The sequence below is a fragment of the Pseudophryne corroboree genome, chromosome 10, assembly GCF_028390025.1.
Source record: "Pseudophryne corroboree isolate aPseCor3 chromosome 10, aPseCor3.hap2, whole genome shotgun sequence".
Lineage (NCBI taxonomy): Eukaryota > Metazoa > Chordata > Amphibia > Anura > Myobatrachidae > Pseudophryne > Pseudophryne corroboree.
Window position 1 is genome coordinate 72,164,617 of NC_086453.1, and position 26,925 is coordinate 72,191,541.

The 26,925-nt window shown below is 49.4% G+C and overlaps 1 protein-coding gene across 3 annotated transcripts in view; it reads right to left on the reverse strand.

Annotated features, from left to right (window-relative positions):
* LOC134966037 (ly6/PLAUR domain-containing protein 5-like) overlaps positions 1–26,477 on the reverse strand; it is a 206,270-nt gene extending 179,793 nt beyond the window's left edge. For all 3 annotated transcript variants that reach the window (XM_063942499.1, XM_063942498.1, XM_063942497.1), the window contains exon 1: positions 26,226–26,477. The gene's annotated coding sequence lies outside the window, so the exon portion shown is untranslated. The remainder of the gene's footprint in view (positions 1–26,225) is intronic.
* Positions 26,478–26,925: the final 448 nt, after the last annotated feature.

The window sequence follows — 26,925 nt, forward strand, 5'->3', positions numbered from 1 at the left end:
CGAGGCGATGAAATGCCAGCAATGTCGTCTGCCAAGGCCGATGCCCAATGTCATAGTACAGAGCATGTCAAATCCAAAACACCAAATATCAGTAATAAAAGGACTCCAAAACCTAAAATAAAATTGTCGGAGGAGAAGCGTAAACTTGCCAATATGCCATTTACCACACGGAGTGGCAAGGAACGGCTGAGGCCCTGGCCTATGTTCATGGCTAGTGGTTCAGCTTCACATGAGGATGGAAGCACTCAGCCTCTCGCTAGAAAAATGAAAAGACTAAAGCTGGCAAAAGCAGTAGCACCGCAAAGAACTGTGCGTTCTTCGAAATCCCAAATCCACAAGGAGAGTCCGACTCCAATTGTGTCGGTTGCGATGCCTGACCTTCCCAACACTGGACGTGAAGAGCATGCGCCTTCCACCATTTGCATGCCCCCTGCAAGTGATGGAAGGAGCACCCGCAGTCCAGTTCCTGATAGTCAGATTGAAGATGTCAGTGTTGAAGTACACCAGGATGAGGAGGATATGGGTGTTGCTGGCGCTGGGGAGGAAATTGACCAGGAGGATTCTGATGGTGAGGTGGTTTGTTTAAGTCAGGCACCCGGGGAGACACCTGTTGTCCGTGGTAGGAATATGGCCGTTGACATGCCTGGTGAAAATACCAAAAAAATCAGCTCTTCGGTGTGGAAGTATTTCACCAGAAATGCGGACAACAGGTGTCAAGCCGTGTGTTCCCTTTGTCAAGCTGTAATAAGTAGGGGTAAGGACGTTAACCACCTCGGAACATCCTCCCTTATACGTCACCTGCAGCGCATTCATAATAAGTCAGTGACAAGTTCAAAAACTTGGGCCGACAGCGGAAGCAGTCCACTGACCAGTAAATCCCTTCCTCTTGTAACCAAGCTCACGCAAACCACCCCACCAACTCCCTCAGTGTCAATTTCCTCCTTCCCCAGGAATGCCAATAGTCCTGCAGGCCATGTCACTGGCAATTCTGACGAGTCCTCTCCTGCCTGGGATTCCTCCGATGCATCCTTGCGTGTAACGCCTACTGCTGCTGGCGCTGCTGTTGTTGCTGCTGGGAGTCGATGGTCATCCCAGAGGGGAAGTCGTAAGACCACTTTTACTACTTCCACCAAGCAATTGACTGTCCAACAGTCCTTTGCGAGGAAGATGAAATATCACAGCAGTCATCCTACTGCAAAGCGGATAACTGAGGCCTTGACATCCTGGGTGGTGAGAAATGTGGTTCCGGTATCCATCATTACTGCAGAGCCAACTAGAGACTTGTTGGAGGTACTGTGTCCCCGGTACCAAATACCATCTAGGTTCCATTTCTCTAGGCAGGCGATACCGAAAATGTACACAGACCTCAGAAAAAGAGTCACCAGTGTCCTAAAAAATGCAGCTGTACCCAATGTCCACTTAACCACGGACATGTGGACAAGTGGAGCAGGGCAGGGTCAGGACTATATGACTGTGACAGCCCACTGGGTAGATGTATGGACTCCCGCCGCAAGAACAGCAGCGGCGGCACCAGTAGCAGCATCTCGCAAACGCCAACTCTTTCCTAGGCAGGCTACGCTTTGTATCACCGGTTTACAGAATACGCACACAGCTGAAAACCTCTTACGGCAACTGAGGAAGATCATCGCGGAATGGCTTACCCCAATTGGACTCTCCTGTGGATTTGTGGCATCGGACAACGCCAGCAATATTGTGTGTGCATTAAATCTGGGCCAATTCCAGCACGTCCCATGTTTTGCACATACCTTGAATTTGGTGGTGCAGAATTTTTTAAAAAACGACAGGGGCGTGCAAGAGATGCTGTCGGTGGCCAGAAGAATTGCGGGACACTTTCGGCGTACAGGCACCACGTACAGAAAACTGGAGCACCACCAAAAACTACTGAACCTGCCCTGCCATCATCTGAAGCAAGAAGTGGTAACGAGGTGGAATTCAACCCTGTATATGCTTCAGAGGTTGGAGGAGCAGCAAAAGGCCATTCAAGCCTATACAATTGAGCACGATATAGGAGGTGGGATGCACCTGTCTCAAGCGCAGTGGAGAATGATTTCAACGTTGTGCAAGGTTCTGATGCCCTTTGAACTTGCCACACGTGAAGTCAGTTCAGACACTGCCAGCCTGAGTCAGGTCATTCCCCTCATCAGGCTTTTGCAGAAGAAGCTGGAGACATTGAAGGAGGAGCTAACACGGAGCGATTCCGCTAGGCATGTGGGACTTGTGGATGGAGCCCTTAATTCGCTTAGCAAGGATTCACGGGTGGTCAATCTGTTGAAATCAGAGCACTACATTTTGGCCACCGTGCTCGATCCTAGATTTAAAGCCTACCTTGGATCTCTCTTTCCGGCAGACACAAGTCTGCTGGGGTTCAAACACCTGCTGGTGAGTAAATTGTCAAGTCAAGCGGAACGCGACCTGTCAACAACATCTCCTCCTTCACATTCTCCCGCAACTGGGGGTGCGAGGAAAAGGCTCAGAATTCCGAGCCCACCCGCTGGCGGTGATGCAGGGCAGTCTGGAGCGACTGCTGATGCTGACATCTGGTCCGGACTGAAGGACCTGACAACGATTACGGACATGTCGTCTACTGTCACTGCATATGATTCTCTCCCCATTGAAAGAATGGTGGAGGATTATATGAGTGACCGCATCCAAGTAGGCACGTCACACAGTCCGTACTTATACTGGCAGGAAAAAGAGGCAATTTGGAGGCCCTTGCACAAACTGGCTTTATTCTACCTAAGTTGCCCTCCCACAAGTGTGTACTCCGAAAGAGTGTTTAGTGCCGCCGCTCACCTTGTCAGCAATCGGCGTACGAGGTTACATCCAGAAAATGTGGAGAAGATGATGTTCATTAAAATGAATTATAATCAATTCCTCCGTGGAGACATTGACCAGCAGCAATTGCCTCCACAAAGTACACAGGGAGCTGAGATGGTGGATTCCAGTGGGGACGAATTGATAATCTGTGAGGAGGGGGATGTACACGGTGATATATCGGAGGATGATGATGAGGTGGACATCTTGCCTCTGTAGAGCCAGTTTGTGCAAGGAGAGATTAATTGCTTCTTTTTTGGTGGGGGTCCAAACCAACCCGTCATATCAGTCACAGTCGTGTGGCAGACCCTGTCACTGAAATGATGGGTTGGTTAAAGTGTGCATGTCCTGTTTATACAACATAAGGGTGGGTGGGAGGGCCCAAGGACAATTCCATCTTGCACCTCTTTTTTCTTTTCTTTTTCTTTGCGTCATGTGCTGTTTGGGGAGGGTTTTTTGGAAGGGACATCCTGCGTGACACTGCAGTGCCACTCCTAGATGGGCCCGGTGTTTGTGTCGGCCACTAGGGTCGCTTATCTTACTCACACAGCTACCTCATTGCGCCTCTTTTTTTCTTTGCGTCATGTGCTGTTTGGGGAGGGTTTTTTGGAAGGGACATCCTGCGTGACACTGCAGTGACACTCCTAGATGGGCCCGGTGTTTGTGTCGGCCACTAGGGTCGCTTATCTTACTCACACAGCTACCTCATTGCGCCTCTTTTTTTCTTTGCGTCATGTGCTGTTTGGGGAGGGTTTTTTGGAAGGGACATCCTGCGTGACACTGCAGTGCCACTCCTAGATGGGCCCGGTGTTTGTGTCGGCCACTAGGGTCGCTAATCTTACTCACACAGCTACCTCATTGCGCCTCTTTTTTTCTTTGCGTCATGTGCTGTTTGGGGAGGGTTTTTTGGAAGGGCCATCCTGCGTGACACTGCAGTGCCACTCCTAGATGGGCCCGGTGTTTGTGTCGGCCACTAGGGTCGCTTATCTTACTCACACAGCGACCTCGGTGCAAATTTTAGGACTAAAAATAATATTGTGAGGTGTGAGGTATTCAGAATAGACTGAAAATGAGTGGAAATTATGGTTTTTGAGGTTAATAATACTTTGGGATCAAAATGACCGCCAAATTCTATGATTTAAGCTGTTTTTTAGGTTTTTTGGAAAAAAACACCCGAATCCAAAACACACCCGAATCCGACAAAAAAAATTCGGTGAGGTTTTGCCAAAACGCGGTCGAACCCAAAACACGGCCGCGGAACCGAACCAAAAACCAAAACACAAAACCCGAAAAAATTCTGGCGCTCATCTCTACTATTAAGACAGAAGGGGTCCCAGCACTATGCCCCACTATTAAACTCTCCTGAGTCAGTATGTCCAGCATGTTTCTCTTCAGTGCACTGTGAGTCAGAAGAGGTGACTAGATCCTCAGCCTCTTCAAATAGGCACGTATAGTGACATACTGTACAAATGGCCAGTGTGGCACCAGCAGCCAAGATCTCCCACCAAATTATATAGCTTACATTGGAAGCTTAGTCAGAGGTATACAAGTTTGCCCAGTTAGCCTGCAGAGCAACCCTAGTCAAACAAATGGGGTTTAAGCAGTTAGACAGGGCTCCAAGATGTACCTTCACTATTTGCTATGAAGTTGACTCTTCTTTTGGTTTATATGAGGGTGATAAGTCTCAAAGCAACCCCCATGGACTAAATGTTAAGGCAAATTCAGTTTTAAAATAACTAATGCTTTTTGTTCAGAAAGCCTGATTCTGCCATAGCTGGTAAACTAAGTAGTGTGAAACCTGCCAGTGCTCTGGATGGGAGACCAGTACCTGTAGGCAGTGGCGGATTTCCCACTAGGCACATGAGGCACGTGTCTAGGGGAGGCACTTGCTGGGAGGCGGCACACCAGGCTGATAAGAGCCAGGTGATTATTTTTTTTCATCATTCCGACTTATTTTTTATATTTTATTTAGCAAATGATGGGGGTGGGACAATGGGCCTCAAATTGTGGTCCAGGAGTTGGTAGTGGGGTGAGGCTAGGGCTGTTTTGGTGGTCTCGAGGCATCCGGACTGGCACCTGAAATGAAGGATGCAATGACGTGATTGAGAAAGGGGGGCAGCAGCCAATCATGTGCCTAGGGGAAGCCTGGCCCCTAAATCCACCCCTCCCCGTAGGTTCTAAATATTTGCAGCTCAAGGCGATTAGTAGAACCACTCTCATTATTGGTGAAGGGTTCACTGGTCAACCAGATCTAGACTAATGAGGCCACTTGACATGCCCATTTTTGGTAGACACTGACCTATTTGGCCCAGATTTCATAGGTGAAGTCAGGACTCACTACAAGGCTCATAAATTATGCTCAAGGAATTGCAGCTCCTTGCTAGACAAAGCTTGGCAGCAGAGGAAAATATATTTGTCAGACCCAGCCTTCCATGGCTGGACAATTAATTTCCTATAGAGGTCAACTGACTCTTTCAGACTATAGCTAAATGTAAAGTCACTAAATGCACACTCACAAGACAGAAGGTTCAGGATGACTTCAGGATTTCTTTTGGCCAGAAATTGGTTTTGCCTCAAAATAGACCTATAAGAGGTTTTCCATTTGGTCTCAGTTCATCATAACCATAGGCAGCTTTGCTATTTCCAGCTGTTTCAGTGGCCGGTAATTGTGTTTGAACTTTTAATAGCACCTTATACTTGCACACATTTAATGAAATCAGTGGTTCCATGTTATGTTATTGACACCTTGTCAGAAAGTAGTCCACTGCTTGATAGACCATTACATATTAATCAGTCACCAAGGTGTAATTCTGCCTTCCCTGGCAAGCTCAGAGTTTTCATAAATTAGTTAAAATCTATTCTGACTCCTTTCCAAACATAGACAATATCTCTTCTTTCTCTCTGAAGGCTCTTCCAAAGAAAGTGGTCAGAATTGCATTTGACTGATAGTTCAACATCAGAACATACACTTAGAAAAAGCTATTAGAAAAGTGAAGGCCTTGCACCTAAGGCTCTTCCATATTTCCCTACACAATTGAGGACCATTCACTCAAAACCAGACAGTGAGAGGCAGATGGTCATTAATGGAGTAGTAGGCTCAAATTAATCTGCTCAAGTTAAGGCCAGCCATGTTTTTATAGTCCCACTCTTGCCTTGTTTTCACCAAAGATAACTAAAGACATTGTTTTCCTACTTTGTGCTATTAATTCACAGTTTTCTAGTACAGGTACTTGGAATATAGAACCAATTCTGACCTTGCACACAAGTTCAGAGACTGTCCTTTTATTAAGGAAATTCATATTGTTACTAGCTTAAACTTTAGTGAACAGGGGTGCTGAACTAACCTTAATTTATATTACTGATCCAAAACACTTTCCCATGAAAATTGTAAAGATGAGTCTGAGACTGGACAAATCCAAGTCTTTGTTTGGTTACTCAGCTCAACTCATACAGTACTTGAAACTTACTGCTCCGCTTACATGTGAATCTTTGTAGTTATATCTCACTTGCCATAAACCTCTTTGGCTTGCCAAACCCTCTATAATTAGAAAATGAATAGTTACTGCTATGAAAAGCCACGTTTCACCATTCCCAATATAATGGACACTTCTTCTGGGATGCTGACACCTCGAGTGCAGCAACAAAAGGTATGTTCCTACTTTCCATAATGCATGCCACTCATTGGTCCTCTGAGTAAATGTTTGCCAAGCATTATTATTGGAGGCCAAACGGTCTTCCAAGCAACCGCCAAGTATGTGGTAGTCTACCCACCAGCTGTTGCTAGGTGGCAAGCCTCCCAACGATCAAACAGTAGTTTGCAGGAATCTATGACCTGCAAACTTTCTTTGTTCTAAGGAATAGGATTGCCACCTAGCAACAGCACCCACCCTACCCACCCGTTACCTTGCTAAATCTGTTGGTTGCTCTGTCCAGAATTGCTTTCTCCTGGGTGGGCCAGGGGAGCATGAGATGGCACAGGCGTCAAAAGCTAGAGACACAAAATTATTCTCTCTGTCTTACCATTTAGTTGTCCAACCTATGATCAAGTCGACATCTGTTCTTTCTCTTTAATATCACTTGGGCCCATAGCTGTGCCTAGTCTGTGGATGTTCTTCATGCTGTTATGTTTGTTATCATAACTTCCTTACATTGATTCAAGTTATGTTTTTATTACCAGTTCAGTAACATTTTAATGTTGAAAGATTCATGTCAGTGTCTTCTTTCCTTGCATTTGAAGTGATGTATCATCCCTCATTATCCAAGTCTAGGTTTGGGATTGCCATCAGTAGGCTTCCGAAAAATCTACCTGAGGGCAGGTCCAAGCGGTCACATGACTTTTTGCTCAGAGAGCAGATGCTTGGCCCCACCCTCCTCTGTAGAATCAAGCTAAGTTATTTTTTAGTTTTCACTTTTGCTTGTTCCAGCGATAATTGGGAGGCTTGCTCATCCACCCACCAGCTGTTGCTAAGTGACAAGCCTATTCCCTAGAACAAAGAAAGTTTGCAGGTCATAGACAGGGGTGTATCTAGTGGTCCGAGCGCCCCTGGCAAAGTAAGGGGCTGGCGCCCCCCACTACACACATTTGAAATAAGGTGTGAGTATTGGAAATGGGGCATGGTCTTGTGGGGGAAGGGTGTGGACACAATAGTACTTCCAATTCAAATTATGCCACACAGTAGTGTCCCTCATTCACATTACACTGCACAGTAGTGTCTCGCATTCACGTTACACCGTCCCTCCCCCTATCCCTAACCCATCTTTCCCACAGCTTAACCTTAACCTGCCCCCCCCCCCAAGAGCCTCTTCAGTGGTGCCTAACCCTAACCCACCCTTCCTAATCTCCCTCTCTGCAGCCTAACCCTAACCCTCCCACCCTCACAGCTAACCCTAACCCTCCCACGTGGCTTGCCAGTGGAGACTTTGGCACCAACTCGATCCGGATTTTGGCATTCTGCATTGCTATCTATGTTGGGATGCCAGCATCAGCATTCCGAGCAGTTTCGGGATGCTGGCGTCAGCTTTCTGACCGCTGGGATGCCAAACGCCGACATCTTGACTGCATCCCGAATGAAATGCTAATGAGCTGCAGTGAGATGAGCCTCAAATGGACCCAGCCATTAACCAAACACCATTAGTTGGATGGTAGAAGGGCTTCCTGTTAGAAAAAACATCAGGGTGCCATCTCTTCCAAGATAAAATGATCAATTATACAATTAACTGATATACATTTCCTAGAACTTGGCCTTGAAATAGGTAAGATATGTATTTTATTTATTACACCCAACAAGTTAAAGTTTTCGCTTACTTACTACTGACTTACATCTAACATGCATGAAAATCGTGTAGTTTTCCAGGTACTACAGTCCCTTCTCCCAAAGACTGCCACTTTTTTTTATTATTTTCAACAACAAATAGATCTATAGCACTGTGCTATATAACAATTGCTGTGTACCTGGCGAGAGTCTGTTACTGCCGGCGCGGTGCCGGTGTCCGTCAGCACAGTACTGCACTAGTGATCAGACTATTGTCCAGCAGCACTGCACTTGTAATCAGACTCAAAATAAACTACAGTTCCCAGCAGCCCTTGCTGCTGGGAGCTCCCAGCAACAAAGGCTGCTGGGAGCTGTAGTTTATTTTGAGTCTGATTACAAGTGCAGTGCTGCCGGATACTGGCACCACTCCAGCAGTAACAGACTCTCACCAGGTGCAGTCTGACAGTACTGCTTTTCTACCCTTTGGCTGTGGGTGGCACAGCCAGGAGGCGCCCCCTCCTTGCCTGGCGCCCCTGGCGAGTGCCATCCTGGCCAATAGGTAGATACACCCCTGGTCATAGATTCCTGCAAACTACTGTTTCAAGTCTTTCTGGCACTACCATTGACCCAGTCTCTTTGGAGGGCAGGCAGGGCTCTCTGTCTTGAGACCAATGGGAGAGTCCCTGCCACAAGCCAATGCACAGAAAAGTGCTGCCTGAGCTGGCTGGGCATTCACTACTTCCTCTCTGTGACATAAATGAATGAATTAATAAAATAAAAATGTATTTACAGCATATGGACTCCACATATATGTGTAAAACAATATTATACAGGCATTACGGGTCTAATTCAAGGTTGATGGTAAAACAACATTTTCCTCTAATGGGCAAAACCATGTGCACTGCAGGTGGGGCAGATATAACATGTGCAGAGAGAGTTAGATTTGGGTGGGTAAAATTGTTTCTGTGCAGGGTAAATACTGGCTGCTTTATTTTTACACTGCAATTTAGATTTCAGTTTAAACACACCCCACCCAAATCTAACTCTCTCCGCATATGTTACATCTGCCCCACCTGCATTGCACATGGTTTTGTCCATTAGAGGAAAATGTTGTTTTGCAATCAACCTTAAATTAGGCTTTATGTACAGTACATGTAGTGTAAGCCTAAGAACTTAGTGGGGTACACACACACAAACGTACTGTATATATACAGTATTGATAGATGCAGCATCATATCAACTGCATGACCATTGGACATCAAGTTACTCAGGATGTCCAGTTCAAGCCACTGGCTTCAGCATGCCCAGCAAACAGGGCTAACCCCTTCTCATTTTCTGGGATGCTTAGTTACGCTGCCCTCAAACACTAGCAGCATGTCAAACATGCTGCGGTCTTTGGGGCACTGCGAGCGACATCACATCCCAGATCTGCACATGTGCAGTAAACATCTGAAAATTTTAAAAATATCACTACAGTGTCCTCCTCTGATTCAGCACCTAAATGCGGAATGAAAATCTTTTGCAGGACCGTTATGAAGAGATAGTGGGCCTAATTCAGACCTGATCGCAGCACCAAATTTTTCTCTAATGGGCAAAACCATGTGCAGTGCAGGTGGGGCAGATGTAACATGTGCAGAGAGAGTTAGATTTGGGTGGGATGTGTTTAAACTGAAATCTAAATTACAGTGTGAAAATAAAGCATCCAGTATTTACACTGCACAGAAACAAAATAACCCACCCAAATCTAACTCTCTGTTACATCTGCCCCATCTGCAGTGCACATGGTTTTGCCCATTAGAGAAAAATTTAGTGCTGCGATCATTAGAGAACTGCTGCGATCAGGTGTGAATTAGTCCCAGTATTCGTTGCACTTATGCTGTTCAACAGGCCTATTGTCCTTATTACATACCTCCCAACTTGTCAGCGAAGAAAAGCGGGATCCATGGCGCGAGTCACGCCCCCTTTTGCTTTCACTGAAGGGGGCATGACCAGCGCTCTGTGAGCTGCTGTCATGCCCCCAGTCCCTCTCATCACTGAATAGACGCTGTGCGCTTGCGCACAGCGGCTATTCACCGCTGCTCTGCTAAGCAGAGCAGCGAGTGCAGGAGCTTCCCAACTGCCCCCCCCTGCCCCCACTGCGGGACACTGCGGCCCGCGAGTGGGACAGCGGGAAAGTCCCAAAATATGGGACTGTCCCGCGAAAATCGGGACAGTTGGGAGGTATGTTATTATTGATATTTTGTTTTATGTTTGACCATGTTGTCGTACTGTATGCTTTTTAGTGTACCTCTACCTGTGGGCTCCATATCCCCCTCCCCCTCCTTTTGGTTCTGCACACTTTGTTTGTATTTTTTAAAATCTCAATAAAAACTGGAAAAAACACAGTACCTTCAATAAAATATAATTCTAAAAAACAGAAACCAACACAATGCATATAATAAACATGATATTTTATCTAAAACATAAAAATAGAAGAGAGTATTGACTGCATAGGAGAGGAAAGGGTTAAACATCTGGGGAGGGGTGGACATAGCTGTAAGGAAAGTACAGCCTTCTTTAAGGGGGAGGGCTTGATATATATAGGGAAGGTGAAGCCATTTTAAGTCTCTTGGTGACTCGGTTTGGTGAGTGCTGCAGTGCCAGCAAAAATCAATTTGTTTTATTTGCCTGCTGATATCAGTGACACTCCTGCCTCTTTAGTTGCTCCTATACAATAGCCCAGGGTGTCCCTTGCTTATATCAAGGGTTACAAAATGTCCTCTCGCCCCCAGCGCTTGTTAAGGGCCCCGGCTCGGTTCCAACGAGCGGGCCCTGACGCTGCAGTGAGTGGTGGGGGGGACGGGGCTCCGTCCCCTAGGGCATCATCAAATACCCCCCCTGGCATTGATGGCGGGGCCCGGGCGGACTCGTCGCCGGGTGCTGAGCCGGTCACCCCAGCCAGACGAGGGCGGCGTGGGGGACCAGGGGTCCCTACAGGCCGCTCGAGCGTTGGCGGGCGGCGGCCTTCCCCGCCGGGAGCCGCCGAGACCAGCGGCATGGCGGGCGCCCGCGGGCGTGCGCGTGCGCGCGGGGGGGGGGGCACCAGGGTGCAGTGGCGGTTGTCTCTCCTTCCCCGCCCCGGACGGCTGTTCGGGTCGGGCGGGAGGTGGAGAGGCCACTGGGAGCTGGCGGTCGCCGCGCGGGGTCTAGTCAAGCACCTCGCGCGGCGGGCAGACAGGACGAGCAGGCCGGGAGGCAGCTGGCGGTTGTGCGTGGGGCGCGCGCTCGTGGCGCGCGCGCACCCACGCTCGCTCCGGGCGCCGCTAGCCGCGCACGTGTGCGCGCAGCGGCGCCAGCTGAGAACACAGCAGCCTCTTCTTCTCCCCGGCTGACGGACGTCGGCAGGGGGAGAGATAGGTTGAGGGGGGTGCAGCGCGTGCCTCGAGGAGGCAGCGCTGGGGGCACTGTCAGTTCAAATAATAAAGGGGACACAGCAGGACCGGCAAGGGGTGGCCGTCAACAACAGGCGGGTCCACCCTCTGCTGGTCTGACGACGCGCAGGAGAGCACGCGCGGAGGGGCTGCAGGTCCCTGCCACTGTCGCCGGACGCGGCGGGGCCCGCGGCGGCACGGGTGACAGGGAATGGGTCAGCGGCCGCAGGGCCGCGGCCCAGGCAGCTGTACCAGTCAGCGGGTCCTCCTCCGGATCAGGAGATTCCTCTCCTTCCCTGGATAGGGACGAGGAGGGATCGGAGAGGGAGAGCCTCGGGGCCGGCAAAGGGGCTCTTGCCTTTGGGTCAGAGCAGGAGGAGTGGGGCCCCCGGGACGTATCAGGCGGTCAAAGGGCGCGGGCTCGCGCCCAAGCAAGGACCGGTCGCCCTTCGGGCGGCGTTTTCGGGGAGCGTGCCGCGCGGGATTCCCCTGGGGCCATAGCGTCGGCACTGGCCACGGTGGCGCAGGCGCTTGTGCCATTAGCGAGAGTGGCCTCCCCCAGGACAACGGCGGACCCCGGCCGAGCTGCAGGGCGCAAGAGGTCGGACAAGGTCAAGTCATCAGCGGTGCAGCGAGTGGCAAGAGCCTGCCGAGAGCTGGGGGCGGCGGCAGCGGAACTGGAGCTAGGGCCAGACTGCGAGCGACAGGGAGGCTCGCGCCCTGCGCATTCCACACGGGGTGCCCGGCGTGCGCCACACGCGCGGGCCGGTCCCTCTTTTGTTTTGTCTTCCACAGAGGACCAAGGTGAAGGGGACTCGGCAGACTTAGCAGTGGACGAAGATTGGAATGAAGACGACGAGCAATCCGAGTCGGAGAGGTCGACGGCATCCGGTGAGTTGGTGCAGTCTTTTTCAAATTCCACCGCAAGCTCGAGTTCGCGTAGTTCTTCATCCTCCTCCTCATCCTCCTCTTTGGCGTCGCAAGCGTCCGACGCGGATAGTACCGCTAGGGCAAGGAGGGAGGCCGAGAAACTTGCCAAAAGGGCGGCGAAGCAGCAGAAGAGGCGCAAGCGACGCAGGCGAATGAGTGTAGAGGAGCGTAGGGCAAAGAAGCGGCGCGATCTGCCGGGGGTAGTGCGCTGCGAGTACACCGCAGTTATGAGAGGGCTGCGTGATAGCTGCCGCAAGAAGATACGTAGGGGTGACCTCGTAGACCTGTTCGTCTTGACTAGGGCCATGAAAAGGGACTACAAAGCGGCGGCCGCTAAGACGGGCATGGGGACAGAAGCTTTCCGGTCTTTTGATAATTGGCTGGCCGGTTTTTGGGTGTTTGCGGCATGCTATTTGGAGGATAGACCGGAGGAACACATGAATATCATCCGGTACCTGCATCTAGTGCATGACATGCAGCGCACGTCCGCGGGCTCGGAATGGCGGCAGTATGACCAAGAGTTTCGGGAGAAACAGGACGGGCTGCGGGTCATGGATTTTGGTTTCAAAGATGTGGAGGTCTGGCTCAAAGTGACCCGGGCATCACAACAAGAGGTGGAGCCCCAGAAACAGGGAACAGGTATGCGTCGCGCGGGGTCATCAGCCCAGGGGGCGGCAACGGACGTAGGAATGGCCAGGACAGGCGGATCGGCCGCTCGCGGGGGCGGGCGGTCTGCTACTCGGGGAAAATGCTTCGCGTTTAATAGCGGAGCATGTTCCTATGGCAAGCAGTGTCGGTTTCGTCACTCCTGCCACCATTGTGGGGGAGCCCACCCTGCCTCCTCTTGTTTTAAAGGGGGGCGACAGGGAAGCAAGGGAAAGCAGGCGTACTCGAAGCAGGCCGCGAGCGGGACCGCTCAGCAGAGCCCCAACGCCAGTTAAGTTGCAAACGATGGGAAAGTGGTTGTATATGTATCCAAATAGGGCGGATGCAAAGTTTTTGTTAGACGGTTTTAAGTTTGGTTTCCGCTTGCCTGTTGCAAGCGAGGTATCAGTGCGGGCGCAGAGAAACCTCCAGTCTGCACGGGCATTGCCGACCGTCCTGCGGGAGAAAGTAGATAAGGAGGTCAGGTTGGGCAGGATGGGGGGGCCTTTTAGATCACCCCCGGTGGATGACTTAGTCATCTCCCCGGTCGGGGTGGTTCCAAAGAAGACCCCGGGCGCTTTTCGGCTTATACAGCATCTGTCTTACCCGCCGGGGGCTTCGGTCAACGACGCAATTCCACCGGCTTTTTGCTCGGTGGTGTATCAGTCATTTGACGAGGCGCTAGAGATGGTCCGCAGCTACGGGAGCGGGGCCCTCATGGCTAAGATCGATGTTGAGTCAGCCTTTAGATTATTGCCATTGCATCCTGACTCATTCCGTTTCATGGGTTTCCGGATTGGGACGGAGTATTTCATCGACAAATGTCTGCCGATGGGATGTTCCGTTTCATGCTCATTTTTCGAGCGCTTTAGCACTTTTCTTCATTGGTGTGTGGAGTCGACGTCAGGCGGCCACGGGGTTGCACATTACCTCGACGATTTCCTATGCGCAGGTCCGGCGAACGACACGAGGTGCGCCGATTTGTTGTTTAGCACCCAGGCTCTCTTTCACCACTTCGGTGTTCCTGTAGCCGAGGACAAAACGGAAGGCCCTGACTCCTGTTTATCGTTCTTGGGGATCGAAATCGACACAGTGGCGGGGGAGTGTCGCTTGCCTCAGGACAAAGTGTCGAGGCTCCGCGAAACCATTTGCCGGTTCAAAGGCTCGCGTAAGGTCACGCTGCGGCAGGCGCAGTCCTTGCTAGGCATGCTTAACTTTGCTTGTCGGGTAATCCCGATGGGCAGGGTTTTCTGCCGGAAGCTCGAAAGGGCAACGGCGGGGTGTGCCAGGCCTCATCATTTCGTTCGATTGTCCTCTGAATTAAAAAGGGATCTGGCCGTATGGGCTTCGTTCCTGGAGGATTTCAACGGTGTGAGCATATGGCAAGCGCCAGCCGTAGACAGCGACCGGTTGCAGCTGTTTACCGATGCCGCAGGTGCCTATGGATTTGGTTGTTTTTTGGAGGGATCGTGGTGTGTGGCATCTTGGCCGGAAAGCTGGCATAGCGAGGGTCTTACAAGGGATCTGTTGCTACTGGAGCTTTTTCCCATTATGGTAGCCCTGGAAGTTTGGGGAGACCGGTTGGCTAATCGCAGCATAGTGTTTAGATGCGACAATCTGGGCGTAGTGCATGCGATTAATAACCAGAGGGCGAAATCGCTAGTGGTTCTGAGGGTGCTCGGGCACTTGCTTTTGACATGCTTGCGTAGGAATCTATGGTTCCGGGCGCAGCATGTTCCCGGCTTGGAAAACGAAATCGCAGATGCATTGTCGCGGGGACAGTGGGAGAGGTTTTGGGTTTTGGCACCCGAGGCCGAAAAGCAGGGTTTTCACTGTCCTGATTATGTTTGGCAGGTGATCGGGCCGGATTGGAAGGTCTAGCGTTGCGGTCGGTAGCGCCAGCCACGCTCAAGGCGTACGGACAAGCGTGGAGCGAGTGGGAGGCATTTGTTCAGAGTCGTCAACATCAAGGTAAGAGCAAGCATCGGCTGATGCTCTCTTTTATGTGGCAGCTCTACGTTTCTGGTAGGTCGCGAGCGGTGGTGGCCCGGTACTTGGCTGGCGTCTCATTCTTCTGCAAGCTGCGAGGCGTCCCGGATGTAACAAAAAGCGAGGTTCTACGGAAGGCTATGAAAGGGTGGGCGCGAGTTGCGCCGACGCCGCCGGATAGGAGGCGGCCCATCGATGCGGCTTTGTTGCCGGCCGTCATCGAGGCGGTGGGGCGAGTAACGTCGTCCAGGTTTGAGGCGCTTTTGTTCCGTTTAGCCTTCTCGATGGCTTACCACGGGGCTTTTCGAGTTTCTGAGTTGGTAGCGCCTTCCAAGAGGTCGGAATCGCGCACGCTGGTCGGGGACGTAGTAGTGGGTGAGAGGTCCTTGCTGTGCAGATTGCGGCGATCCAAGACGGATCAAGTGGGGAGAGGGCGCTGGGTTATGATGGTTCCAGCGCTTGAAGTAAGCGTTTGCCCAGTGGGTCTGGCAATGCAATATCTGGGAGTGCGACCCGCTAAGGAGGGGTCATGGCTATTGCACTATGACGGGCTGCCAGTCACAAAATACCAGTTCCGATGGATGCTGGGTCGCTGTCTGACGGGCTTGGGCCTCTCGCCTGCTGCTTTCGGTACCCATTCCTTTCGGATAGGCGCGGCGACGTCGGCAGCTGCGGCGGGTTTCTCCAGAACTGAGATCCAGGCGGTGGGGCGATGGAAGTCGTCCAGTTATAAGCGATATATTCGCCCTGTCACTTGAGAGGGCGCCCGGCGCTGGGGGCATTGTTAATTGCTATTCGTTATGCTGTTTCAGTTCTGTGTTTTCATGAAGTTGTGCGTTTGTTAATGTTTGTTCCCCCGTTTTTTTATCCTACTCAGGGATTAGCTACTCGCCGTTGCCGGCATGAGTCGGCAGCGGGGGTCTGGAGTTATTTGCGATTTTTTGCCTGACTTGACGGACTGAATTCTAATCTATAATTCGGCTAATTTGGTCTAATCAGAGTCCCTCAGCAGGTCTTTACGTTCACCTCCAGCTGAGTTATTACATGTGTTTCCCATTTTATACCCCCCCTCCCCTCTCCCCCCCCCCCCCCCCTTTTTTATTTCGTTTGTTTTATTTGATTTCCCCTTTTGTGTCTTTAATTGCGTTTTTAAATTGGCAACGAAACATGGTGCAGTCGGCTAGGCCGTGACTGCTGCAATGGCGAGATCTAAAGTTTTTCTTTTTTGGCAGATCCTTCAGTATAAACATTAAATAAGCCTCTTAGTAATCAATTCTACCCCTCTTTTTCCCTTCAGGATGGTTCGAAGACTGTTTGCCCATTTGGGTGGTTGGCCACTCTTACATTTACTGGGCGGCCAGGTTTGTGGCCTCGGAAGGGTCTCAGGCATTGTTTGGAACTCAGGGTGTCAGATGGCTCGGCTGGCGAGGAATGATGTGGGGTGAGCTGAGGAGTAGGTTAGTGAGTCAGGCCAGAGAGCATGGAGTCCCTAGGGTTTTGGTTGTCCATCTAGGTGGCAACGACTTGGGGAAGAGGACATCCTTGGAGCTGCGGTGGGCCATGATACAGGATCTGGCAAGTGTGACCGCGCAATGGACCAATTGTGTGTTGGTTTTTTCCATGATGGTGCCGAGATTGTGTTGGAGGGGTGTGGCGGATGGTCGCCGGATTGATGAGGCCCGGAAAAAGGTGAACGGAGCTGTGGCAAAGTGGGTGCTGTCCCACGGTGGGAGGGTGGTTCGCCACCCGAGGATACGGTTCAGAGACAGCCACCTTTTCCGGCGCGATGGAGTACATCTATCCGATGAGGGGATGATGTTTTTTCTGGAGGATCTAGGTTTCGCTTTGCAGGAGTTAGGGTAGGTTTATGGTGGCGGTGCGAAAGACTTTGGGGATGAGTCTTTCGCTGTTGGCGGAAAAGAACGGCAGTTTCGTATGGTAGAGAAAACTGTAGTGTTTTACAGTTGGTTGTGGTTTAGGTGCACTCACCTCCATCGACTTATGGCCGCTTGACCACCCGTCCGGGAAGGCAGCGGCAGGGCACCCAGGAGCGGTGGGTAGTCACTGTGGGGGTTGAGTTGTCACCTATTACCGGTTTATGGTAAGCTTTTAGTAAATTTATAGGATATAGTTATTTAAGTTAATTTAGACTAAGGAGCCGTTCTTTTGGGCCGCCACCATATGCCAGCTGGAGCGGCATATTAAATTAATCTCTTTTATTACAGGTTTCCCAATGGTTAGGGACAAATAAATAGCTAGCAATTTTCTGCCAAATTCAAGTCTCAGTGTCATTATTTCTGGTTATGGTTATGAATGCTTTACTTTCAAAGAAAGGGGTCCACCAATTATCACTAAGATGTTTAGAAGAGAGTATTGACTGCATAGGAGAGGAAAGGGTTAAACATCTGGGGAGGGGTGGACATAGCTGTAAGGAAAGTACAGCCTTCTTTAAGGGGGAGGGCTTGATATATATAGGGAAGGTGAAGCCATTTTAAGTCTCTTGGTGACTCGGTTTCCCACCCACCCGCCCTGGTAGTTGGAAATAGTGGCACGTGGTGCTGTGGCTCTAAGTTGTTGGCTGTTTTATCGTTGGCTATTTATTGGCGGAAAAGAACGGCAGTTTCGTATGGTAGAGAAAACTGTAGTGTTTTACAGTTGGTTGTGGTTTAGGTGCACTCACCTCCATCGACTTATGGCCGCTTGACCACCCGTCCGGGAAGGCAGCGGCAGGGCACCCAGGAGCGGTGGGTAGTCACTGTGGGGGTTGAGTTGTCACCTATTACCGGTTTATGGTAAGCTTTTAGTAAATTTATAGGATATAGTTATTTAAGTTAATTTAGACTAAGGAGCCGTTCTTTTGGGCCGCCACCATATGCCAGCTGGAGCGGCATATTAAATTAATCTCTTTTATTACAGGTTTCCCAATGGTTAGGGACAAATAAATAGCTAGCAATTTTCTGCCAAATTCAAGTCTCAGTGTCATTATTTCTGGTTATGGTTATGAATGCTTTACTTTCAAAGAAAGGGGTCCACCAATTATCACTAAGATGTTTATAGTAAATTGTGTTGACTTCTATTTGTTTGTCTTTGAATCTAAACCTGTAATTATTAGAGATGAGCGCCGGAAATTTTTCGGGTTTTGTGTTTTGGTTTTGGGTTCGGTTCCGCGGCCGTGTTTTGGGTTCGACCGCGTTTTGGCAAAACCTCACCGAATTTTTTTTGTCGGATTCGGGTGTGTTTTGGATTCGGGTGTTTTTTTCAAAAAACCCTAAAAAACAGCTTAAATCATAGAATTTGGGGGTAATTTTGATCCCAAAGTATTATTAACCTCAAAAAACATAATTTACACTCATTTTCAGCCTATTCTGAACACATCACACCTCACAATATTATTTTTAGTCCTAAAATTTGCACCGAGGTCGCTGTGTGAGTAAGATAAGCGACCCTAGTGGCCGACACAAACACCGGGCCCATCTAGGAGTGGCACTGCAGTGTCACGCAGGATGTCCCTTCCAAAAAACCCTCCCCAAACAGCACATGACGCAAAGAAAAAAAGAGGCGCAATGAGGTAGCTGTGTGAGTAAGATTAGCGACCCTAGTGGCCGACACAAACACCGGGCCCATCTAGGAGTGGCACTGCAGTGTCACGCAGGATGTCCCTTCCAAAAAACCCTCCCCAAACAGCACATGACGCAAAGAAAAAAAGAGGCGCAATGAGGTAGCTGACTGTGTGAGAAAGATAAGCGACCCTAGTGGCCGACACAAACACCGGGCCCATCTAGGAGTGGCACTGCAGTGTCACGCAGGATGTCCCTTCCAAAAAACCCTCCCCAAACAGCACATGACGCAAAGAAAAAAAGAGGCGCAATGAGGTAGCTGACTGTGTGAGAAAGATAAGCGACCCTAGTGGCCGACACAAACACCGGGCCCATCTAGGAGTGGCACTGCAGTGTCACGCAGGATGTCCCTTCCAAAAAACCCTCCCCAAACAGCACATGACGCAAAGAAAAAAAGAGGCGCAATGAGGTAGCTGTGTGAGAAAGATAAGCGACCCTAGTGGCCGACACAAACACCGGGCCCATCTAGGAGTGGCACTGCAGTGTCACGCAGGATGTCCCTTCCAAAAAACCCTCCCCAAACAGCACATGACGCAAAGAAAAAAAGAGGCGCAATGAGGTAGCTGTGTGAGTAAGATTAGCGACCCTAGTGGCCGACACAAACACCGGGCCCATCTAGGAGTGGCACTGCAGTGTCACGCAGGATGGCCCTTCCAAAAAACCCTCCCCAAACAGCACATGACGCAAAGAAAAAAAGAGGCGCAATGAGGTAGCTGACTGTGTGAGAAAGATAAGCGACCCTAGTGGCCGACACAAACACCGGGCCCATCTAGGAGTGGCACTGCAGTGTCACGCAGGATGTCCCTTCCAAAAAACCCTCCCCAAACAGCACATGACGCAAAGAAAAAAAGAGGCGCAATGAGGTAGCTGACTGTGTGAGAAAGATAAGCGACCCTAGTGGCCGACACAAACACCGGGCCCATCTAGGAGTGGCACTGCAGTGTCACGCAGGATGTCCCTTCCAAAAAACCCTCCCCAAACAGCACATGACGCAAAGAAAAAAAGAGGCGCAATGAGGTAGCTGTGTGAGAAAGATAAGCGACCCTAGTGGCCGACACAAACACCGGGCCCATCTAGGAGTGGCACTGCAGTGTCACGCAGGATGTCCCTTCCAAAAAACCCTCCCCAAACAGCACATGACGCAAAGAAAAAAAGAGGCGCAATGAGGTAGCTGTGTGAGTAAGATTAGCGACCCTAGTGGCCGACACAAACACCGGGCCCATCTAGGAGTGGCACTGCAGTGTCACGCAGGATGGCCCTTCCAAAAAACCCTCCCCAAACAGCACATGACGCAAAGAAAAAAAGAGGCGCAATGAGGTAGCTGACTGTGTGAGTAAGATTAGCGACCCTAGTGGCCGACACAAACACCGGGCACATCTAGGAGTGGCACTGCAGTGTCACGCAGGATGTCCCTTCCAAAAAACCCTCCCCAAACAGCACATGACGCAAAGAAAAAAAGAGGCGCAATGAGGTAGCTGTGTGAGTAAGATTAGCGACCCTAGTGGCCGACACAAACACCGGGCCCATCTAGGAGTGGCACTGCAGTGTCACGCAGGATGTCCCTTCCAAAAAACCCTCCCCAATCAGCACATGATGCAAAGAAAAAGAAAAGAAAAAAGAGGTGCAAGATGGAATTATCCTTGGGCCCTCCCACCCACCCTTATGTTGTATAAACAAAACAGGACATGCACACTTTAACCAACCCATCATTTCAGTGACAGGGTCTGCCACACGACTGTGACTGATATGACGGGTTGGTTTGGACCCCCCCCAAAAAAGAAGCAATTAATCTCTCCTTGCACAAACTGGCTCTACAGAGGCAAGATGTCCACCTCATCTTCACCCTCCGATATATCACCGTGTACATCCCCCTCCTCACAGATTATCAATTCGTCCCCACTGGAATCCACCATCTCAGCTCCCTGTGTACTTTGTGGAGGCAATTGCTGCTGGTCAATGTCTCCGCGGAGGAATTGATTATAATTCATTTTAATGAACATCATCTTCTCCACATTTTCTGGATGTAACCTCGTACGCCGATTGCTGACAAGGTGAGCGGCGGCACTAAACACTCTTTCGGAGTACACACTTGTGGGAGGGCAACTTAGGTAGAATAAAGCCAGTTTGTGCAAGGGCCTCCAAATTGCCTCTTTTTCCTGCCAGTATAAGTACGGACTGTGTGACGTGCCTACTTGGATGCGGTCACTCATATAATCCTCCACCATTCTATCAATGTTGAGAGAATCATATGCAGTGACAGTAGACGACATGTCCGTAATCGTTGTCAGGTCCTTCAGTCCGGACCAGATGTCAGCATCAGCAGTCGCTCCAGACTGCCCTGCATCACCGCCAGCGGGTGGGCTCGGAATTCTGAGCCTTTTCCTCGCACCCCCAGTTGCGGGAGAATGTGAAGGAGGAGATGTTGACAGGTCGCGTTCCGCTTGACTTGACAATTTTGTCACCAGCAGGTCTTTCAACCCCAGCAGACCTGTGTCTGCCGGAAAGAGAGATCCAAGGTAGGCTTTAAATCTAGGATCGAGCACGGTGGCCAAAATGTAGTGCTCTGATTTCAACAGATTGACCACCCGTGAATCCTTGTTAAGCGAATTAAGGGCTGCATCCACAAGTCCCACATGCCTAGCGGAATCGCTCCGTGTTAGCTCCTTCTTCAATGCCTCCAGCTTCTTCTGCAAAAGCCTGATGAGGGGAATGACCTGACTCAGGCTGGCAGTGTCTGAACTGACTTCACGTGTGGCAAGTTCAAAGGGCATCAGAACCTTGCACAACGTTGAAATCATTCTCCACTGCACTTGAGACAGGTGCATTCCATCTCCTATATCGTGCTCAATTGTATAGGCTTGAATGGCCTTTTGCTGCTCCTCCAACCTCTGAAGCATATAGAGGGTTGAATTCCACCTCGTTACCACTTCTTGCTTCAGATGATGGCAGGGCAGGTTCAGTAGTTTTTGGTGGTGCTCCAGTCTTCTGTACGTGGTGCCTGTACGCCGAAAGTGTCCCGCAATTTTTCTGGCCACCGACAGCATCTCTTGCACGCCCCTGTCGTTTTTTAAAAAATTCTGCACCACCAAATTCAAGGTATGTGCAAAACATGGGACGTGCTGGAATTTGCCCATATTTAATGCACACACAATATTGCTGGCGTTGTCCGATGCCACAAATCCACAGGAGAGTCCAATTGGGGTAAGCCATTCCGCGATGATCTTCCTCAGTTGCCGTAAGAGGTTTTCAGCTGTGTGCGTATTCTGGAAAGCGGTGATACAAAGCGTAGCCTGCCTAGGAAAGAGTTGGCGTTTGCGAGATGCTGCTACTGGTGCCGCCGCTGCTGTTCTTGCGGCGGGAGTCCATACATCTACCCAGTGGGCTGTCACAGTCATATAGTCCTGACCCTGCCCTGCTCCACTTGTCCACATGTCCGTGGTTAAGTGGACATTGGGTACAACTGCATTTTTTAGGACACTGGTGAGTCTTTTTCTGACGTCCGTGTACATTCTCGGTATCGCCTGCCTAGAGAAGTGGAACCTAGATGGTATTTGGTAACGGGGGCACACTGCCTCAATAAATTGTCTAGTTCCCTGTGAACTAACGGCGGATACCGGACGCACGTCTAACACCAACATAGTTGTCAAGGACTCAGTTATCCGCTTTGCAGTAGGATGACTGCTGTGATATTTCATCTTCCTCGCAAAGGACTGTTGAACAGTCAATTGCTTACTGGAAGTAGTACAAGTGGGCTTACGACTTCCCCTCTGGGATGACCATCGACTCCCAGCGGCAACAACAGCAGCGCCAGCAGCAGTAGGCGTTACACGCAAGGATGCATCGGAGGAATCACAGGCAGGAGAGGACTCGTCAGACTTGCCAGTGACATGGCCTGCAGGACTATTGGCATTCCTGGGGAAGGAGGAAATTGACACTGAGGGAGTTGGTGGGGTGGTTTGCGTGAGCTTGGTTACAAGAGGAAGGGATTTACTGGTCAGTGGACTGCTTCCGCTGTCACCCAAAGTTTTTGAACTTGTCACTGACTTATTATGAATGCGCTGCAGGTGACGTATAAGGGAGGATGTTCCGAGGTGGTTAACGTCCTTACCCCTACTTATTACAGCTTGACAAAGGGAACACACGGCTTGACACCTGTTGTCCGCATTTCTGGTGAAATACCTCCACACCGAAGAGCTGATTTTTTTGGTATTTTCACCTGGCATGTCAACGGCCATATTCCTCCCACGGACAACAGGTGTCTCCCCGGGTGCCTGACTTAAACAAACCACCTCACCATCAGAATCCTCCTGGTCAATTTCCTCCCCAGCGCCAGCAACACCCATATCCTCCTCATCCTGGTGTACTTCAACACTGACATCTTCAATCTGACTATCAGGAACTGGACTGCGGGTGCTCCTTCCAGCACTTGCAGGGGGCATGCAAATAGTGGAAGGCGCATGCTCTTCACGTCCAGTGTTGGGAAGGTCAGGCATCGCAAACGACACAATTGGACTCTCCTTGTGGATTTGGGATTTCAAAGAACGCACAGTTCTTTGCGGTGCTTTTGCCAGCTTGAGTCTTTTCAGTTTTCTAGCGAGAGGCTGAGTGCTTCCATCCTCATGTGAAGCTGAACCACTAGCCATGAACATAGGCCAGGGCCTCAGCCGTTCCTTGCCACTCCGTGTGGTAAATGGCATATTGGCAAGTTTACGCTTCTCCTCCGACAATTTTATTTTAGGTTTTGGAGTCCTTTTTTTTCTGATATTTGGTGTTTTGGATTTGACATGCTCTGTACTATGACATTGGGCATCGGCCTTGGCAGACGACGTTGCTGGCATTTCATCGTCTCGGCCATGACTAGTGGCAGCAGCTTCAGCACGAGGTGGAAGTGGATCTTGATCTTTCCCTAATTTTGGAACCTCAACTTTTTTGTTCTCCATATTTTATAGGCAGAACTAAAAGGCACCTCAGGTAAACAATGGAGATGGATGGATTGGATACTAGTATACAATTATGGACGGACTGCCACGTTTAGGTGGTATAAAAAAACCACGGTTAGGTGGTATATATTATAATAATAATACAATTATGGATGGACGGACTGCCTGCCGACTGCCGACACAGAGGTAGCCACAGCCGTGAACTACCGCACTGTACACTGGTTGATAAAGAGATAGTAGTATACTCGTAACAACTAGTATGACACTATGACGACGGTATAAAGAATGAAAAAAAAACCACGGTTAGGTGGTATATATTATAATAATAATACAATTATGGATGGACGGACTGCCTGCCGACTGCCGACACAGAGGTAGCCACAGCCGTGAACTACCGCACTGTACACTGGTTGATAAAGAGATAGTAGTATACTCGTAACAACTAGTATGACACTATGACGGTATAAAGAATGAAAAAAAAACCACGGTTAGGTGGTATATATTATAATAATAATACAATTATGGATGGACGGACTGCCTGCCGACTGCCGACACAGAGGTAGCCACAGCCGTGAACTACCGCACTGTACACTGGTTGATAAAGAGATAGTAGTATACTCGTAACAACTAGTATGACACTATGACGACGGTATAAAGAAAGAAAAAAAAATACCACGGTTAGGTGGTATATATTGTAATACAATTATGGATGGACGGACTGCCTGCCGAGTTCCGACTGCCGACACAGAGGTAGCCACAGCCGTGAACTACCGCACTGTACTGTGTCTGCTGCTAATATAGACTGGTTGATAAAGAGATAGTATACAATACATACAACAATATACTACTATACTGGTGGTCAGGCACTGGTCACCACTAGTCACACTGGCAGTGGCACTCCTGCAGCAAAAGTGTGCACTGTTTAATTTTAAATTAATATAATATTATGTACTCCTGGGGGCTCCTGCTATAACAACCTGCAGTGCTCCCCAGTCTCCCCCACAATTATTATAAGCTTTGCCTTTTATACATTGATGTGCAGCACACTGGGCTGAGCTGAGTGCACACAGACTGAGTCACACTGTGTGACTGGCTGCTGCTGTGTATCGTTTTTTTTCAGGCAGAGAACGGATATAGCAGAGAACGGATATATTATATTAAAATAAATAAAAGTTAACTAACAACAACTGCACTGGTCACTGTGGTAAACTCTGTCTGACTCTGCACAATCTCTCTCTCTCTTCTAATCTAATTTCTAATGGAGAGGACGCCAGCCACGTCCTCTCCCTATCAATCTCAATGCACGTGTGAAAATGGCGGCGACGCGCGGCTCCTTATATAGAATCCGAGTCTCGCGAGAATCCGACAGCGTCATGATGACGTTCGGGCGCGCTCGGGTTAACCGAGCAAGGCGGGAGGATCCGAGTCTGCTCGGACCCGTGAAAAAAACATGAAGTTCGTGCGGGTTCGGTTTCAGAGAAACCGAACCCGCTCATCTCTAGTAATTATTCTATTGTTCTTCCACAATGGCTCAATCATTATTAGTTGTGCATTCAGTCAGAACATCTTATCACTCTTTTCATTTGTAAATACAAACATAAATTCTCCTCACCTGTTACAAGGCAGCTGGTGAACAAAGACAGGAAAAGAGTTTTACTAATTGTCATTTTTTTTAAATATTATTATATCCCACTGGAACCCCCACTGGCAGCTGAACAATGAAATCCAAGTACTGTAATTGCCCTTTAAACATTTAATACAGTAAGATGGGCTTGGCTCGACAACTACAAGAGCGATGTGTAGACTCTGTACCCTGTGTTGTAAAAAGGCAGAATGACACATTTCCTGGTTCAGTCTTGCTGGGTGGATTGTACTGTTTCCATCCATTTTATTGTTTCTATACATAACTCTTTTTGAACTACAGGCCTTATTCAATATGGATCGCATCAGCAATGCGATCGCATATTACTGTACTTCTGACCAGTGCGCACATGATGGAGTGACGCAGGCAGGGAGATGTGATTGCATTTCAGTAATGCGAACACCTCTGCCTGATTGACAGGCAAAGGTGTTTCCGGGGCGGTCGGGGGTAGCTACGTGGCACTGCGGGAGCGTGGTGTTTGAAATGGGTGCAGGTCCAGGCCATTTTCGGGGTAGGCCGCATGACATTAAACGCAGTTGCTACGACGGAGAAAATGGGGGTGGCCCGACTGCCTTTGCAGCCAGGCTGCATAGGCAGGGGGGCTTCCCCTATTTGCGATCACATCGCTGGTGGCCATTTGCATGCTGGGCTTCCTTGCCCTGTGCTGGGTGGCCCCCAGCATAATATTGCAAGCACTTGCAGTTTTGCTAATTTAGCAAAACTACAACTGATCCTGAATGAGGGCCTACATCCGAATTATGAAAAATTTGCATATTAAACTTTGAAAAAGTTGAAATACTGTAGAAGTAAATGGTCTTGATTTTTAGGTGACTGAGAATAGTTACAGTACATTTCTCAGTGATCAATGGACCTATTACAATTCCAACTACTTTTGTAGATAATAAGTATTGGTGTCATTTATCACAAAGGTAATGCAGGTGATATCACATTAATCTCCTACTTACCTCTCAGTGCCGTTCAGCTGTGTTGCTCCCATACAATAGTATGGGGACCTAAATTCATCCAGCTCTGGAAGTACACATTTTTCGGAACTTGACTGTGGGAACTTGCACTATCTTCAGGTAGACCTGCACCTTCCTATGGGCAGAAAGTCTGTGTCTGCGAAAAAATGGATCCTTTCAGATCCCTATACCCCTGTTCAGATCCTTTCATGCTGTAGCTTATCTGTTTTTTCTGTACGCATGCATGACTCCAGTTGCAGTGTTAAGTTACACTGCTGTGGAAATAGTTGTCATAGGGATCATAGGGAAAGCAGATTTTCAGAGCAGCTGTCCTCGCTCCTTAGCAATGTGGCAGGTGAATGGCCACTGCATCATTTTCCTGGTGATTTGGGTGCTGACACAGAACTCTGGAGAAGTGAAGGGTGCATGAAGTGGGTCCCCTGTACCCAGGGGCCCATGTTAATGCATACAGTGCACTCATTATAGATACACCACTGGATGTAGTGATATATGCTGTGAAGCAATACTGGAGAAGATTTACTGGATTTCATTGGCACAGAATGCTGTGATTCAATATTGAAGTAGGTGTGCTGGAACACACTCAGGAAGAAAGCTGTGAAGCAGTCACTGAAGCAGGTGTGCTATAACACTGTAAGGCAGAATGCACTGAAGCAATTACTGAAGTAGGTGTGCTGGAACACAC